At 37.1% G+C, this 18,683-nt stretch overlaps 1 long non-coding RNA gene across 2 annotated transcripts in view; it reads left to right on the top strand.

The window, feature by feature from the left end:
* The window catches only part of LOC105046874 (uncharacterized), a 52,826-nt gene extending 37,242 nt beyond the window's left edge, over positions 1-15,584 (top strand). Inside the window, exons 5-6 of one of the 2 annotated variants that reach the window (XR_012142112.1) lie at positions 10,547-10,717; positions 13,352-15,584. This is a non-coding gene — a long non-coding RNA (uncharacterized lncRNA). The remainder of the gene's footprint in view (positions 1-10,546; positions 10,718-13,351) is intronic. The other variant, XR_012142111.1, reaches the window with a different exon arrangement.
* Positions 15,585-18,683: the final 3,099 nt, after the last annotated feature.

The following is an 18,683-nucleotide window of genomic DNA, read 5'->3' as shown; positions in this document are numbered from 1 at the left end:
GATATCAAGGATTCAGGCTAGAGGGTTGGAAGCAGACATGGTAAACTATAGAGAGTAAAGATTCTAGTTGGATATTCATATTTGATTTTAAAATTTATTTTAAGATCTTTTAAAATAAATATGCCTCTCACTATTTTCTAGAATCTCTTACACACCTCAGGTAGAGAGATAAAAATCCTTTATAACTAGGGTTTCAAGTGAGCATTGCGGTTCCACCGATCTACGTGCACCTCATCTAATAGTTATTGGTGACATACAAACCAATGAGTGGTTAATTTTTGTCCAATACTTCTCAAGCATGTTATAGCAATATCCGATCTTTAGGTTATGCAGACCTCACCTGATAGTTATTGACCTTATTTCTTGGTTAAGTCAGACCCACCATTCAAACGCGGATACAAAGTCATCATTAGGTTCATCACCTAACAGTTATTGGGTCTAACCCTATCTTTACTCCATAGCATCTCATACTAATAGAGTGGTTCTATTTTTTTGATACAATTGAACCACTGTATCGAGCCATGAACCATCAATACTAGTAGGATGTCCATACATCAACAATGATGGAAGACCGCTCAACTTAATATATATGAGAAGATTTAATTTAGATCTCATCTAATTTTAATTATCTACATCTCATGTAAATGACTAATCAACAAACAATAACTGGTGATGATCATGGATCCATTATTCGGACTCGAGCCACTGAGCTGGAATCGAATCTTAGGATCACTATTACAAGCACATGCATGTCAATAAGTCTTCAACTCTTTGATCCGATCCCGAGCACCATTGATCCAATCGCGATCAACTTCTTGATCTGACATCGATCAACCATCCGACTCGATCCACGTTCATCATGTGCGATAGGCTTGCAATTCGATTAACCAATTGACGTATAAATGCATCATAAAATACAACCCAGAAGATCAAGAACAACAACAATTATCATAACCCATTTTAATGAGACTCGCAGATCTCCAAATACAGAAATCATATGATACATGCAAGCATCATGATCACATCATAGAACACATCATAAAGCTAAAAAAGAATCTTATCCATGATCATCACCTCATGCATCTAATACATGATAAATAAAAATAAAATTTAGATCTAAATATAATTGACTTTCATGCTGTTAAATGATCTAATGATCATTCAATTCATGATTTTGATTACTTATGATCCATCATCATAGCAACAAAACCATAAAAAATAGCAATTTAAATCAATAATTTGCAGATCTAAGATCCTAATCTTAATAATATGAGGGTGGCTTTGATACCACTTGAAGAAAACTGATAGCATGCATAATACAAAACTATAACGCAGTGGAAAGTAAAGAAGATTAAAACTATATAATCTAACATGCATGCAAGAGATCGCATCTCTAAAACACCAGGATCTCTTATAGTTAAGATTAAGATTAAAACAAAAGGGAAGAAAGATCTGATCTTCACCTTGCATGGTTAGATATTCACTATGATTTGATGATTGTGGATGTCTTTAAGGTTCCTCTTAAGCTGCACATGCATCCAGCCTCTATAGATATCCATCGGGATACTGGCTCCCTTGCAGAGATCACTCCTTGGATGTTGAATCTATTCTTCTCTTTCTTTTCTCAAGAGAACAACAGAGATCAAGAGGAGGAATCTTTGAGAGGAGAGGGGGCGCGAGATTTTTAAGACATCCAACTCTTTGGATGTTCAAAGGGAGAAAGAAGGGAGGTGTCAGATTATGAAGCGCGCCCCTGGAAGAGTTCTGCATTGAACCCTTTCATGAGATCTCTTGTGTGTGAACTACTTTCATGCCAATCTCTTTTCTCATGTCTTTTTAAGATGAGAGGAGGCACTCCTCATATTCCACATTAAAACCCCATCTCAATGCCTTAGGGTTTGTTTGGATAAGAGTTTGGAGGTGCATGGACTCCGTAGAAAGGAGTCACCCCCCATCTCATATTGTCACTCCCTTATCCCACGCCAAAAGAAAAACCATGGTAAAACCTTCTTAGGCATGATCTAACTCTTGACCAAGTCAGACACTTGACCAATGGGTTGGTCTAAATCCAATCTAATTTGGATTTCTTAATAAGTCAATTACTCATTGAGTCTAAATCTTTTTAGACCTATGAAATCTAATCTGACTCAAACTCAGATCAAGTCCAATCAAATTAAATCCTAATTTAATTTGACTGAGACTCAATCCCAATTATTTGATCAAATCAAACAATATATAGTAACAATTATCAATAAGTACTCCTTTAACTCACTAACTATTAGCAAATCCTCTCTTGTAATTTTTATAAATCAGTCTAATCATCAATCATATTGATAATTGAATCCTATGGTGATTCAAAATCATAATTCAACTATCCGATCTGTCAGAACCTCTTATGTGTATGACTCCATAGGTTCTATTCTGTCTGGTAGTGAGAGATATATTGTGATCTTCATCACTAATATTATTGAAACTCCTTTCACTGAATTGAAATATTTTCAACTCACCCAATGAGAATTATTGACCATCAAAATAATTTTCATTAGTCTCACAATCTATCAGTGATGTCTAGCAGCATGTAGTGACAATCCAATAAAACAGAAGGAATTGAACCTCTAAATGTAGTTATCGTGTGATACAGTTCTTCTATCATGAGACCCGAGAAGATGGAGGTTATGAAAAATTTATCAAACCCCATTATCTATCATATATAAGATTTATTCAACTAGAGTTCATATTATGAAATCTTATGAAAATTCTTTTCCATTATTCACATTTTCATGGTCATGATCTTCAGAATTCAATTTCATAAATCATATAGGACTACTCCTTATCTATCAAAATTGATAGATCTCATCTAGGTGCACATCCTACTCTTACAATGAATCTACTGTAACCAACATGCACCATAAAGATCTATATACCTAGGGACCAAATGTATGTATAGTCAAACTATAACAACCTCATTGTGAAAAGCCAAGGTATCATAGGTCAAAAAACTAGTCATACCACTACAGGATCGAGAAAGTCACTGATGAGTGAGTAGACATCTAAGTAATTTCTCATATTGATTATATTTGGTATCTTTATTCTCTAACAACCATCTGCACTCTCGCTCCAGTGTCTCTACACTGTAGACTCAAGACTCGTTTATCCAAAGAGAAGCGATCTGTGCATCAATCTCACTGGATCAATTATTATCTCCATGATGATCCATCAATTGAGAGTATTTAAGAATTAACCATTAATGGCACATGCCTCAAATTCTCAATTTTTGAGAATATGTATCATTATCTTATTAATTACTTAGATGATTCATGGACACATACACAACATAAATGAAAATAAATTATTCAACTTTATTAATAAATAATAAGATCAAGTATAAAACTATATTTTAGAAAGAATAAATATGTCAGCCAGATTGGCTTCTAGGACATACGTCTAATACCATATTTATGCATAGTCATCCATCCTATGATGAATGTCATCCATGAGCACATCATATCCTACAATGCTGTGTGTGCATCATGGAGGATCATGCTCTTAGTGCATCATCCTTTCAAACAACCACTCTCTCCATTTAATTTCTTTGCTCTCTTCCTAACAGCTACTATAGATGCTAAAGTGAAGAGCTGATGTTCGAATTTATATAGATCAGATGGTTTTAGAGGCAATCAAATTTGCCTCCAAAGCATTTGCCTCCAAAGCCAGCCGAATGGAGCATAGTTTATCTCATATGTATATATATATAGAGAGAGAGAAATCGACTTCACTGCACTCGAATGCAGTGAGTTTCGGATCCAATCAGCCTATTTGGTCGTCCATTCAGAACAAATCATGAGGAAAGAACCACCTTTCATTAGTCATTAGATGCAGCTACTTTGAAAATCTAAAAAGAAATGGATTAATTAATACAATGGGATGAGACACATTGTCCACTACTGCCCTCATCCCTTCATACTAAGGCCTATGTGCTCTCTCTCTAAACCTTCATTTGATGTGAAATCGGCCAATTTCAACCTCGATCAGCCTTCTCGAGTGAGGGTTTCTTTGTCGGACGCATCTCAAAGGCCAAATCTGTCATTTTAGGAGGTAGCAGCTTTGCCTTTGAGGACATCTTCGCAACGGAATGGGGTGAGAGCGGTGGGTCCACAACTTCCTAGTCTCAGGTAGTTCAAGGTGGCAGTCAGTTTCATTGGGAGACATCCAAAGCAATGGAGGATGAGCTGGAGGTGCTTGAGGCTTGGTTTAACCAGATTGTGGTATCTTCAGTGGAGGAGCTTCATCCCTCGACCCAAAGGGGGAGGAATGCTTTGATAGGTAAATTTCTGGGTTAAGGTCTACCACTTGAATTTGTCTCCAAGGAACTCAGAGTTAGATGGAATGTTGATGGATACTTCCATGTCTCATCCCTTTCAAAAGGGTTACTCTTATTTGAATTCTCTTCAGAGACAATGAAGAACGGTGTGCTTGAGAAGGGACCCTAGTCTCTTGCCGGCCAAATCTTGGCCCTAGAGAGCTGGAGGCCAAATTTTCGATCGAAGAAGGATACCATTCAGACTACCCACTCTGGGTTCATCTTCTAGACCTTCCATTGGAATTATGGGAAACTCAAAAAATCACGAAACTTGCTTTTGTTGCTGGAACACCACTATTTGTAGATGATTAGACAGCAACATCAGCTAGAATGGGTTTTGCAAGGATCGCAGTGATCATTCATGATACTATCAAGCCTTTGTGTCTGGGGGTGAAGGTTCGGTTGGACAACACTATAATCTGACAGTAATTTACCTACAAGGAGTTGCTGGAATTATGTTACTCATGTGGTAGATTGGCTAATCCAACCCTCTCATGCGGATGTGTTGAGGCCACTATGGTGGAAGCCAAGCTAGAGTATGGTCTGTGGATTAGAGCAGCAAGGGTACAGATTCTAGGAACCAACCAAGAACAGTGTCCCCCCCCCCAAAGACTACTTCCACTCAGGACTAGCAAGCAATAGGTTTGACACATCTAGAGAAGACTTTGGAGAAAGCTTCACCTCCCTGAGCTCATAATCCAATTGGCTCAACAACATCACCTTCTGGCTCTCAATTTGAACCTCTGGTAGTGGAATCTGCTGATCTAACCACTGAAAGGCAAAGTATGGAGTTAACTGTGGCACTAACTGAAGGAAAAATAAATCTTATTACCCCTCAAGTGAAACAAAAATGCAAGCGGTCCCCAACTAAGGCAGCAAAGGATGGTTCATCACCAGGCTCTGATTCTCCTTTATAGCAAAATGTCATTATCATGGAGCCACTCAGGCCAAGTATGGAGATTGGACATCCATCAACTGGGGCATGCACTTTAGATAGCTAGAAGGTTCTATTGGGATAAACTTAGAAGAGAGTCTAGAGACCAATTGCCCAATCAACAGAACTGAGAAAAGTCAACCAATTGACGGGGGCTGAACAAGAATCTAATCTTTCTCATACTGGTATGGAATTATCTATTCATAATACTTATGTTAATCAACTAAAATTCAAGATAGACTCTCAAAAGGGTCAACAAAGTTCATCCTTTAGTTTGATGAGGAATTCGATGGATCATCCCACACTCAACCTATCCTCCAATGATCAATTTAGTAGTGGAGGTGGGGCAGGTAAATCATTTTCTTCTACTCCATGAAGATTCTTTGTTGGAATTATCGAGAAGAGGTTAAGCCCTCCATCAATTATACAAAAAATATGCTTTGGCAATATCAATTCTTTGTCATGTGTTTTCTTGAAACCAGACTATCTACTAATTCCTTGAGGCACATTAATACAATTCTAGGGCCAAGATGGGATGTCTACATAGTTCCTTCACATAGTCTATATGGAGGTATTCTTGTTGCTTGGGTGAAGGGGACTGGTCAAGTCGCCTTCATGCATCATGACCGACAAGTAGCCTTTGGTATTTTCTCTCCCACAAATGGAATTATTTGGGTACTGGTAGTTATCTATGCTAGCCCTTGTTATTATGAGCGAAGAAGTCTTTGTAATCAAATTAATTCAGCCTTGTCTATGCGGCTCCCTCTTGTTTGCATGGGGGACTTTAACTATGCATTGGCTCTGAAGACAAAATAAGAGGTAAACCCTTTAAAGTTAATAGAGAATCAAGTAAGACAATTTCGAGCCTTTTTACATCAATCTAGATTGCTAGATCTTGGATTCCATTGACCTAAATATGTGGTGCAACAACCATCAAGATTGTGCCCAGGTTTGGGAAAGATTGGGTAGAGCTCTGGCTAATGACGAATGGATGGATAGTTTTTCTAACTCTACTGTTCATCATTTAACATGGTATGCATCAGATCATTGCACAATTCTCCTATCCATGACTTATGAAGCACTGCAGGGTCCTCCTTTTAGATTTGAAGAATTTTGGCTATCCTATGTTGGAAATCAATAGGTTGTTCAACAAACATGGGCTTGTAATGAGCATTGTCCACTAGATATGAAGCTTATAAAATTACTTTCCAATACGAAGAGAGAATTGAAAAAATTGAAAAGAAGCATAAGTAATCTTTTTAAAAGGGCACTCACATTAAATGATAGCTTACACCAATTGTGATCAATTGAAGCTCATCAAGGGGTTCTTAGTGCTAATCAATACCACCATTTATTGGCTTTACTTAGAGAATATTATCCAAACTTATGGCGTCAGGAAATCTTATGGCACCAAAAATCAAGAATTGCTTGGATGGTGGATGGGGATTCTGATACAAAGTTCTTCCAACACTCTAAAATCCTGAGGCAGTAGTAGAATAATATTTTTCAAATTCAAAATTCACATGGAGAGATGATTGATGACTCCAATCAAATTCGCCAGATATTACTTGACTCTTTTCAGCAACGTTGGGTGGTGTAACCATTTGTTCAACAGATGGCTCTCCCCATTGTTTCTCCGACAATCTCTAACCAACTTAATAATACTCTTATCTGCCATATCACGGAGGATGAAATTGAGTTTGTACTTCAAAGCATGCATCCTGATAAAGCTCCAGGACCTAATAGTTTTAAACATTTTTGACACATCATCAAGCAGGAGGTCATTCAAGTCATACACTATTTCTTCGAAACTGCCACTTTTCCTTTGCATTGCAAAAGGACCTATATTGGCCTAATCCCCAAAAACTCTACACCACAGTAGCCAAATGATTATAGGCCTATAAGCCTTTGTAACACTACTTATAAAATCATTAACAAAATCCTTGTTCATAGACTCCAGCCTATTCTCCCTAATCTCATCTCCTCTGAACAAGGAGCTTTTGTCTAAGGCCGATCTATTATTGATCAAATTTTGATTAGTTAGGAACTAATGCACTCCCTACAACGAGCTTTTCCTTCTTGAAGCTTAATGCTGATCAAATTAGACATGGAAAAAGCCTTCGATTGGGTGTCATGGGATTTCTTATTCTCCTTGAACAATTTGGATTCCATACTAAATTTATATCTTTAATTCAGCAATGCATCACTCGGGCTCCATTTGCCTTACTCATTAATGGCATGCCTACCTCTTGGTTTCAACCAATGAGGGGATTGCGTCAAGGATGCCCACTATCACCTTATATATTTATTTTATGCTCTAAAGTATTCTTTCGCTTCCTATAGTTCGTAGTTCAACATCATCTGCTCCGTGCCTATAGGCCTAATAGAATGGGGCCTCCAATTTCTTACTTATTTTTGGCAGATGATTGCATGCTTATAAGCAGGGCGATAGTCAAGGATGGGGCATGTCTTCTTTCAATTATAGATGCCTATTGTTCTATTTTTGGACAGACCATCAATGTGCAAAAATTTAAAATCAGATTCAATCCGTGCACTCCATCTGCATTAAAGAGCCAAATTAGAAGTCTATTCTAAATTCATGAAAAGAATGTCGTTTGGAAATATTTGGGGGTGCCAATTTCAGGGAAGGCCCTGTATTTATCTAATTTTACTTTTATCGGAGAAAAGATATCATCACGAATTGATTCTTGAAAATGAAAGGCTCTATCACTCACTGGTAGAACAACCATTCTACAATCTATGTTGGCTTCAATTCATCTATATTCTATATCTTCTATTCATGTGCCTATGTCTTTTCTTTATAAATTGGAAAAGGAATTCAGAGCTTTTCTTTAGGTGCATTCTTCAAATCGAATGGCTTTTCATCCTATTGCATGGTCAACAGCGTGTACTCCTAAGCATTAAGGAGGGCTTGGACTTGTCACATTAAAAACAAGACACAAAGCTTCTTTGTGTAAACTGACAATAAATCTTGTACTTCATTCCAACTCTCTTTGGGCTAAGCTAGTCTCCAAAAAGTATCATTTTTTGGGGTCTTGGGAGGACTATCATAAACCCTGGCATTGCTCAACTATTTGGTCTAAAATCTGCAAAGTTAGATACCTTGCTCATTCTCAATTCATTTGGTCAGTTGGCACAGGAGAAGCCATAAACTTATATCAAGATCATTGGTTGTCCATGACCCCTATCTCATGGTGACCTACCTTCATAAATGTTGAGAACATTAACACAGATCTGACTCTTCAAAATCTTATTAATCCTATTAGACATAGTGGGATATAGATGGACTAGCTAACCAGTTTTCTGCTGAGATGATGACTCAAATTGTTGGTATTCTTTTACCACCACAAGGACTTTGGCCTGATCAGCTTTATCGAGGATCTTATGAAAAAACTCATGTCTCAAGCACTGATATATATCCTTTTGTTAGCCCTTTGCATAGTGTTACTTCTTCCAATAATTATGCTTGGATTTGGAAACTTAGAGGGTGTTTGGTTGGGGGGAGTGTGGGTTTGGAATCAGAATGGGTAACTCCCATTCCAACCGTTTGATTGGAAGGAGTCCCATTCAGATTCTGATTCCAGAGTGGAATGGAAATGGATCAATCTATATAGAACTCAATCCCTACTCTCCTCTATGAATTCAATTTTCCATTCTGATTCCGATTCCGATTTTGATCACGAACCAAATGCTTCGGGGGATTTGGCCATTCTGATTCCGATTCTAAACCATTCCGACTCCCATTCCTATTTTGATTCCGGTTACGAACCAAACGCCCCCTTAATGTGACAAGGAGAGTGAAATTCTTTTGGTGGCAATTGCTTTGGAATTGCCTACCCTATAAAAGTCTTCTTTGCAGGAGGGACATTCTAATAAATAAATGTCATTGTGACTTATGAGAGGCAACTGAGAAAGATGCCCAACATGTAATATTCTCTTGTCCCTTTGCAGCAAGCTGCTGGACAATTTTGCAAGGTATTGTAGGGCTGAACTTCATACCGTTCACTGTATTAGATCTTGTGGAACTCCTTTCTACAAATCAAGTTGAACATTAACAACAAGTCACCCTTTCCCATTGGAGCTATGAAACTTAGATTTTATGTGGCTATCAATTATCCCAAAGTAGCAGCTGGATATGTCATTAGAGACTCAATGGGCAATCTTCTCTGTGCCGGAGGTAAATTACTTTATACTTTGGATGTTTTACATGCTGAACTAGTTGCGGCCTGATTAGGATTATTAATTGTTGTTATGGAATTTCATGACTTAATGGTACATATTGAAGGAGACTCAACCACAGTAATCAAATGGTTAAAATCTCCTAGAAACCATATCTAATGCATATATTAAAAAGCAGAAAGTGAGAGAAGATTGATTTGCAAATGAAGCTATCCACATAAGCAACCCATTTTTTTCTATGCATGCCATGTGGACTCTTTTATCTCAAAGTATTGAATACACATATTCTATTCTTAATGAATAAAATTAAAAGTCATTTATATTCATTAACTGTTGTTATTAAGATTTTCAATTATGAACATCAAGGATATGAATGGATATGTTATTCATAAATTTTTTTTATAAAAATATTAAAATTTATTTATATCCATTAACTGATTGTCATGCCCCCGATCTGAGATTATGAATCGAGAGTCATGGCAACCGCCACTACTCATAGGAAACTCTTTCCATAAGCATGCAAGGTATCTTATCACGATATCAATGCTTCACAGCGGAACAATTAGTCAATAATTTAAATCCAAAATATAATGATTTAAATTTCTTTTTAATATCTAAATAAATTTAACAATGATTCATAGGCCTTACATCAAATTCAATAAGACTTTCAATCTAAAATAAAAGTATGGAGATTCTGCTTCTAATCACTCTTCCATTCATATCTTGTATCATCTTAATTCCTTAATATCTGTAAAAATAGTAAAAATAGAAGATAATGAGCTAGACAGCCCAGTAAGCAATGATCACTTTCAACAGATTTCATCAGATATTTAAGTAAATAATCATTTATAGAAAATAAGCATATAGAGTTCATCAATTCGAAATCAATTTCGATTATGCAACATAGTTCATGCCAAATTTATTTTTTTTTCAAAAATTCGAGTTTCTTTCAAGATTTCAATTTCTTTCATTCGTAAGTTCTTTTCATCAATCATGAACTATGATCATATTTTTCCTATAGCAGAGTCATAATACTGCGTATCTTCTTACAGTGAGCTACGAATCATCTGGCAGCAAAGTCCTTCGGAACCATTGGTCTCTCTGACGGTTTGTCGTTGGTCTCTCTGGCGATATGTCGCTGGTCTCGCTGGCGACATAAATTCTCAGGACAAATCAATTGCCAACGTATATACCCCCATTGGCGGAGTCCTTTACATAGTCAGGTTGTCAATTCATATTGTTCTTATATCAGAATTTTTCATAAATCATGTTTCATATTCTAATTTCGATAAGAAAATATATAATCATGTAGTATTGAAATCAATCAATATAATGCATCATGAAATTAATATGTTCAATCATACTTTATCATAACATTTCAAATAAGATATTTTCATAACAAAATATCATTCATCCAATTCATGCATTGTTTCACAAATTATGTCAGAAAAATACATCATAATTTATCGATAAATTTAAAAAAAGTGAAACATTACTTATCTCGAACGCATTCCAATAAATCCACATATTTCTATACATTTTCTTCCAAAATTCTTCAGTTCATAAATCATATTACAATATCCGATTATTAGGTGTCAACGATACCTATACGAGATCAAATTCAATAATCAGAAAGAATACGAATATCATATTTCAACGGTTTAGATTGGGTCCGATCATCTAATTTCATCTAATCAAAATCTAATTAGGATATAAACGATTCAAAGTTTGACTATCAGATCAAATAAGATTTGAAGTGATAGGACTGAGATTTCTTCATTGGTTTTATAAAATCAAATAGAGAGAGAAAATCAGAGGAGAGAGAATTTATGAGGTATAATTCGAATTGATCAGGTGAAATCAATATGATCCATCATTACGATTGGTCTAATATCTCGATTGGTGAAATCAACATGATCTAATCAAATCATGGTTAGATCGGGATCATGGATGATCAAATCTAATGATTCATGGTCTGATCAAGGTGCTGGCATACTACTTGACAATCACGGATCAGGATGCTTTCACTAGAATCATTCAAACTCATCATCACTCAAATTCATCAAAATAAATTTTTTTTCTTGATAAATTCTAAAAAAATAAACTTCTAAAGAGATACAATTCTAGAGAGAGAAATTTATGGAGATGAATCTGTACTAATCAGACGATACGGTTCAACAAATTTAATTGATCAGATCAAAATAAATTAATCAAATCATGCTGAAATTATCACATGGATAATTCAATAGAATCATGGGTGATAAAATCTAAAGATATTTGATCTGATCAAGGTGAGTGTCAGTACGCTGTCCGACAATCATGGATCAGGATTCTTCATCAGATCAAAAATATTAAAAGAAATTCCTCATTGATAAATCGATCAAGAGAGATAATTTTAGAGAGAAAATTCTAGAGAGAGAAAATTCATCTTGGACTCTTCAAACGATATGATTCAACAAATCTGATCGATTAGATCAAATTATGCTGAAATTATCATGTGGATAATTCAATAAAATTATAGAAAATAAAATCTAAAAATACCTGATCTGATCAAAGTGAATATCGGTATACTGTCCGACGATCACAGATCAAAATTCATTATTAGGATCAATTTCAATTCATCATCATTCTTCTCAAAATTCTAAAAATCTTAGGAGAGAGAAATAACCTAGAGAGAAAGTTGAGAGAGAAAGTTGAGAGAGACTAGAGAGAGAAAGAGAAAGTAGAGAGAAGAAAAGAGGGAGAGAGAAAAAGTCTCTCTTTCTTCTTCTTCTTCTTTTTCTTTTTCTTTTCTTTTTCTTTTCTTTTCCTTCTTCTTTTTTCTTTTCTTCTTCCCTCGGCTTGCCTTGGGCCGAAACAGGGGACCTCATAGTCCCCTCGATTAGTCAGCCGACCGACGGTCGATCGGCACGAGACTGGCCGGCGACAAGAGGGCGACGACAGGCGGCTCGGAGGGACCCAAACTGGTGGCCGACAGCGACCACCGGCGTCCGAAAAACCAAAGAAAAGAAGGTAAAAACAGAAGTTTCTTCTGCAACAAAATCCGGCGACTCCGGTCGCCGATGATCGTGCACACGGGTATGGGAAGGAAGGACGAGAAGAGGGAGAAAAATCGGGCTTACCTCGAGCTCTGGTGACTGCTGTGGCGAGGAATCGAGGCGAGCACGGTGACGGGCTCATGCGAGTGATTTCCAGCGATCCTCGCCATTTGGCTCCGATTTTCTTCGTGGAAAAAAGGGAGAAGGGGTCTCCCCTTTAAATAGAGCTGGAGGGGAGGAGTTTGACTCCTCTCCGCGGCGATTTCCGACTCCGATTAGGAGTCGGTCGGGAGGAAGAAGACTCCCTACGGGAGTCTTCTTAGATTTTCTTTTTTTTTTTTTTCGGGCTTTTTGGGCTGGGTTTAAGGCCTAATTGGGCCGGGCCATTAACACTGATGTTATTAATATCTTCATGAACATTAAGGATATGAATGGATATGTTATTAAAATTTTTTTATAAATATAATCAATTATGTGAATATGATCTACAAACCTGCGTGCAACGCCTGGGCTTAAAAACTAGTTGGTTATAATTCCCCACTACTTGCTGATATACATAATTGGTTGAGAATCACTTTCAGCTGTAAAGTCTCTCATACTCACCGTGCAGGCAATAAAGCTGACTATGTGGGCCGCTAAGTAGGCATTGGATGGGGATTTTACTTTTCTTCCAACTGATGGTATACCCCACCAATTTAATATCATTTTGCAGGCTGATAGAGGGGAAATTAATATGGCCGCTCACCCTTAATCTGAATGTCACCATCGGATTCAATTTTATTCTACATAGTTGCATACTGATTTTCTTCCTATTTGTAGTTGACTGGGTGTCTGAGCAGGTTATTGATGAAAGCAGTTTTGGACCATCCCAATCTTCCTCTACAGTGATTGTTGCAAAAATGCTTAGTTTCTTCTACACAACCATGGTGCTGTTGGGCAGATTACATGGGTCATATTAAAACTTTACTCATCTTACTGCCACAACAATGGGTTTTTCTTGCTTCACAGTTCATGGGCAGCAACTACCAACCAAATAAAGGAGGAAGGGGTCAATGAGAATCTCAAGAGCTACTTTGTAATGGAAGGCATGTTTGGACAAGGTGTGCAGCAGGTGCAGTTGAGTTGCCTGATGACTTTAACTTCATTTCATTGCCATCTCATATCATCTAATATATTTTACTTCAAATGGAAGGGCCTACAGCTGGCTCATTGTGTTTGGCTGATGATTATATACATCCATTACTCTGCTTTAATGGACCGCACTTAGCAACTTGTACCTTATATCAATTCTCTCATTCAGAAGAGAGATGGATCCCTTGTTGTTGTGATTTTGCAGTTTCTTCGATTTTATGGCGTCCAATGCTTATTGTTCAGGAACTCCTCTAAGAGGTTGAGCACCTATTGGGTTAGTTGCTTACTTTGGTTCCCTCTTAAAGATCATTGCAACAGGAATCCATCTCCAGATATGACTACTTATGATGGGAAAACATCAATTTCTTTAACTGTGATCTGCCTTCACCTGCTTGCACAGTAAGATTCTTCTCTCTCTAATCCATTACATATTCCAGAAATCAAATACCTCATTACTCTTTACTTTGTGTCTTTGGTTTGTGCTGCATCTATTACTTTTAATGCTTGTATCCAGGACTTGTACCAGCCTTTTGTTTATGATTCCTTGAACTCTGTCTGTTAATTATTATTCTGTTAGCACTGAAAGCAATTACAAGGACATATCCCCATCTGGGGCGCTCTCTTCCCATATTGGACGTCCACTTTATTGGACCTATAAAAAGACTCTCTACTTTTATTTATTTTTATGATATTTGTGTTTATCACCGCAAAGTTTACGTTTGCTCAAGAATAGTTGGTGTTTGTTTTTGACAAGTTTCATTTATTTCTAGAGCTAAATACAGGTAATAATGAGCATCCATGTGGCTTTTTATTTATCACTTACCAATTTTCGTTAACTCTAATTATATTTGTCCTCATAAATTAGGTGTTTATTTTATAAAATTTATGTTTATTCTGAAACGGACGTTCAAATAGAGGAAGAGAGAGCTCCGGATAGGCATGGATCCTAGTAATTATTTTTCCTTTTTTTTTAAGCGACGTGTTAGCTGCTGTAACAGAGGAAAGGGAGAGCCAGTCTTCATTGAAAACATTCATATATGAAACGAGCTCATAAGTCTTACAAGTAATAGAAGAAAGAGCGAGAGATCTCAGCTCATTTGATCTTTTATTAATATCTTTTATTCCGATAGAAGCCAAGCACTCGACATCACACGCGGTTGGAGGCCTGCATCAAACGATAGAGCGTGCGATTTGGGACGATGTAGAACACGTCGCCAGTCTTCAGCAGTGTGTCAGGTCGGACCACCAACCTTGGATTCTTGAACACATCTGTCCCGGTGATGGAATGCCTTGGGTTTTTTGCCATGACGTCCGCTGCCACCACCGGCTGCCGGTGGACCTCCACGAACCCGCCGGGGTGCACGAGCTTCAGAACGCCAAGCTCCCTCCCGGCGACGCCCATGGCTGTGCTCTTCTCTCCGCCACTAGCTTAATATGAATTAAGAAGTGATGGAGAGAAGTGCAGGGAGTGTTTAATTACCCATCTGAGCCTTTTATAACTCGAAGTTGGCAGGTAAAACAAGTTAGCCTTATGGATATTTTCGTAGGCTTGGTTCATGAAAGTTACTACGATTTTGATGGTGATTAGCCTTTGTTCAAAGGTTTGTTTGCGTCTTGTTATCACGTAGCTTCTTGGGATTTAATAGTGGGACGGGTTTGCGTACCACGGGGCAGGATCTTTGCTCCGTGTCACTCTCTAGGTACCTTATTGCTGATGTGGCTTCGATGTCGTCAAAGCTCTTACCTGAAATGATGTTATACAACAGTTATTTGAAGCAGGATCTATGGCCTAGTCGGAACAAAAGAATAGAGTAGAGGGTCCCCTGCGGTATAAGCATTGGGTGAATGGGACGATGTAACCAAGAATTAATGATCGGTGACATTTTTTGATCACCTTGCTAAGTATCATTTTTTAGTATTATTGCATTGGGTTTGGGTTGTATCTTTCGCACAAAAGAATGATTACCTTGTTTTATGATATTAATCATTAGATTGTGCAATATCTGCTCTGAGATCTATATAAACAGATGGAAGAGAGGGATCGATTTGCTTAATGTGCAAGAAGCAATTGATGTCGCAAAAAAATATCATTCATTCTATCGCATGAAAGATATAACATGAACCCTCTTCACAATAATGATATTCCTCTACAATTTTTGGGTTCGCTAAACTAATTTTGGTTGCAATGCTTGATAAATTCATCTTCGAGATTTTTTCCCACTTTCAATCTTACAGAATAGAGACATAGCCACTAGAATTCCCTCTCCACTTGGAATCAACTATCCTTTCAATTAAATGATAAGACCTAAATTGGCAGCCATTTGGCACATAGCCAGGGTGTAGGAATTTCCTACAACGAAGATTATATGAGATAAGCTTAGAAAAGCAACTATGCATGCACGGGTTGGAAAATTTCCATATATAGATAGCCTCTGATCCTGATCAATGAAAATGGAAGCCATAATGAGACACACCACCAAGATATGTGGCTTCAGTCCCTAAAATGAAATGTTTAAGCTTTCATCTAGGATTTATACTATATGATTCTAATAATTCAAGTTTATGTATGTTGCCACCTAACATGTGCCCTGTGAGAGGAAAGGCCTTTTTTTTTGTGTAAATTGGATTCATTAAACCAAATAAATAATTCCATCGAAATCAGAAAATAAATATCAAAAAATTCAAAAGGAACGTATGAAGGAAGGGTCCTTTAATAATGCTGGTTAACTTCATTGCATGGTCCAAATTTTATTGTTATTGGACATCTCAGTACACTATAACCAAAAATTTCAAATTTATATTTAAATTCATGTGTGGGGCATGATTACTTGTAATTTAACCAGGGAATGATGTTGCTTGTTTTGTGCTTGAAACATAATTATAAAATTCATCATGTATTGCAATCCACTATTTAGCAAAAATAAAATTGATGCTACACCCACACGCCAGACTTGACACCCCATAATATACCTACAAGAAATTCCGATAAGAATCGATCCATTTCAAATAACAAACATGATTATGCTTATTGTAGAAAAACAAAGGAAACAAAACAAGTATGATTTTCAGGACCCTACAAGAAAAGGGAAGCAAAAAAGAAACATATATTAGAAATTTAAAAATAAATTTAATTTTTAGAAAATATTAAATAAGTCAATGATATATTTGTATGTCATGGATGAATTAATTAGCCTGAGATACCACCGGTTAATTATCAAGCAAGTGAGTTTGCATAGGCCAACTCCTTCGTGACTTCATCCAATTTAGAGAGGTTATTATCTTTTATTTTTTTTTTGAATTACAAAACCACATCAAAGGCTAGCAACACCTCCTACCCCAAATTACAATCCAATGATAATACAAATAGACCAACTGGAAGCACCCATATATAGGCTCAACTTATTCACACAACACAAGACTCCTACTCAATTAGCCAACTCAATTCTAAGGCTCTAAATGTTTATTTTCCCCTCTCCCCTTTATTCGCACCAAGGTCACAACAATACTATTATCCCCCTCATCTTAAGGTCTTCCAATAGCTCAATTAGGCCCAACTCCAATCTGATCGTCGGCCCCTTCCCTTTTTTTTTTTCATCCTTGTGCTTGTGTAGCACAATCAGTGAGGATCTAGATGAGCATGTATTTAATCCTGCACATTAAATAGATTTTGTGTACTTATACATAGCCAAGGAATCTAAATAATATCTTCTGATTAGTTTTTTTGGACAAGATTATGGGTTAATATTAAATAGTATCTAAAAAGACCTAGCTCATGATTGATGTAGACTAGGGGACACTACAACGTACGCCCATTTGAGATTATCCATTGACCTATAATGGTGCTTGTAGTTGGATTTGACCATATTTAAACTCTTAGATTAGAGAAAATACTAGAGCTTAAATAATAGTGTATAAGGATCTATGCGAATGCGCTTAAGTCTCATTTTGCATATACATTGAATAAATTTTAAATATTTATATAGAATTAAAAAATCTAAATAATATTTATCTTGAAATTTAAATAATACTTATCTTACAATCTAAATAATATTTATGACTAATCTTTTTGAATAAAATTTTTAGTTATTATACAAAGCTCCCTGCAAACTCTCTCCTACCCAACATTTTCATAACTTGGTCTGCAGCTTCTAGGTAACTCATTCTCGATGATCTTAGCCTTCAAAGATGCCATGGCCATCTCCAATGCCCACCGTTTCAAGCCACAAGTTCTAATTGGTCAAGTCCTAAGCCACAGTATGTCAATGTATTGATAATTATATAATAATTTTTTATAATTATTATAATCTTTTATTTTATTACTTTCATAATTTTTTACAATTATTGCAATCTCTTATTTCAACCCTCTCTCTCACATGACATTCTCCTCACAAAAGTGGAAGGGGGCATTGATTGTCGACGTTAGTGAGGTCCTTTCACCTCCTTTTGAGGCCCTTCCTGATGTTCCCCATGCAGTTTGACATTGGAATGGTGGGCAAATAAGGACGTCCCTAGTAGCAAAGTAGAGGTTACCCGTATGATCTTTGAAGCCAAACTAGGTGCAGTCACCAGTCCATGCGTGCTAGTCCATGGGCAACATACTTGTTACAGTCCAAAACCCATTTCAGCCCAGTAGATCAAAGTTCAAAATAAAAAAAAAATAATAATAAAAAACAGAGGAATTCAGAATCGGAAAGAAGACTCCGATAGGAGTCTCTTCTCCGGCTAAATCCGAGCAAAAATCGAACTCCTAAGACCCCTCGGAGTCCTAGGAGTTCCTATAAGAAGACCCCCTCTCTTTAGAATCGATCCATCGACTCTTTTCCCCTCTTTTTCTCTCCGATTTTTCCGAAGAAGAGCCGCGGGCACAGTTGAGTTCTCGCCGTGTTTTCTCTCCGACGAGGTCCCAAGAGGCCGAGGTAAATTCTTCTCTTTTTCCTCCCTTCCTTCCTCTTTCCCCCGTGCGTTTGTGCGCGGTGGCCGGCGACGAACATCGCCGATTTTTGGTCGGGAAAAGACTGTT

The sequence above is a fragment of the Elaeis guineensis genome, chromosome 6 (genome assembly GCF_000442705.2).
Source record: "Elaeis guineensis isolate ETL-2024a chromosome 6, EG11, whole genome shotgun sequence".
NCBI classification, from domain to species: Eukaryota; Viridiplantae; Streptophyta; class Magnoliopsida; order Arecales; family Arecaceae; genus Elaeis; species Elaeis guineensis.
Note: the sequence above shows the minus strand (reverse complement) of the source record. Positions and strands in the feature narration are given on the sequence as shown.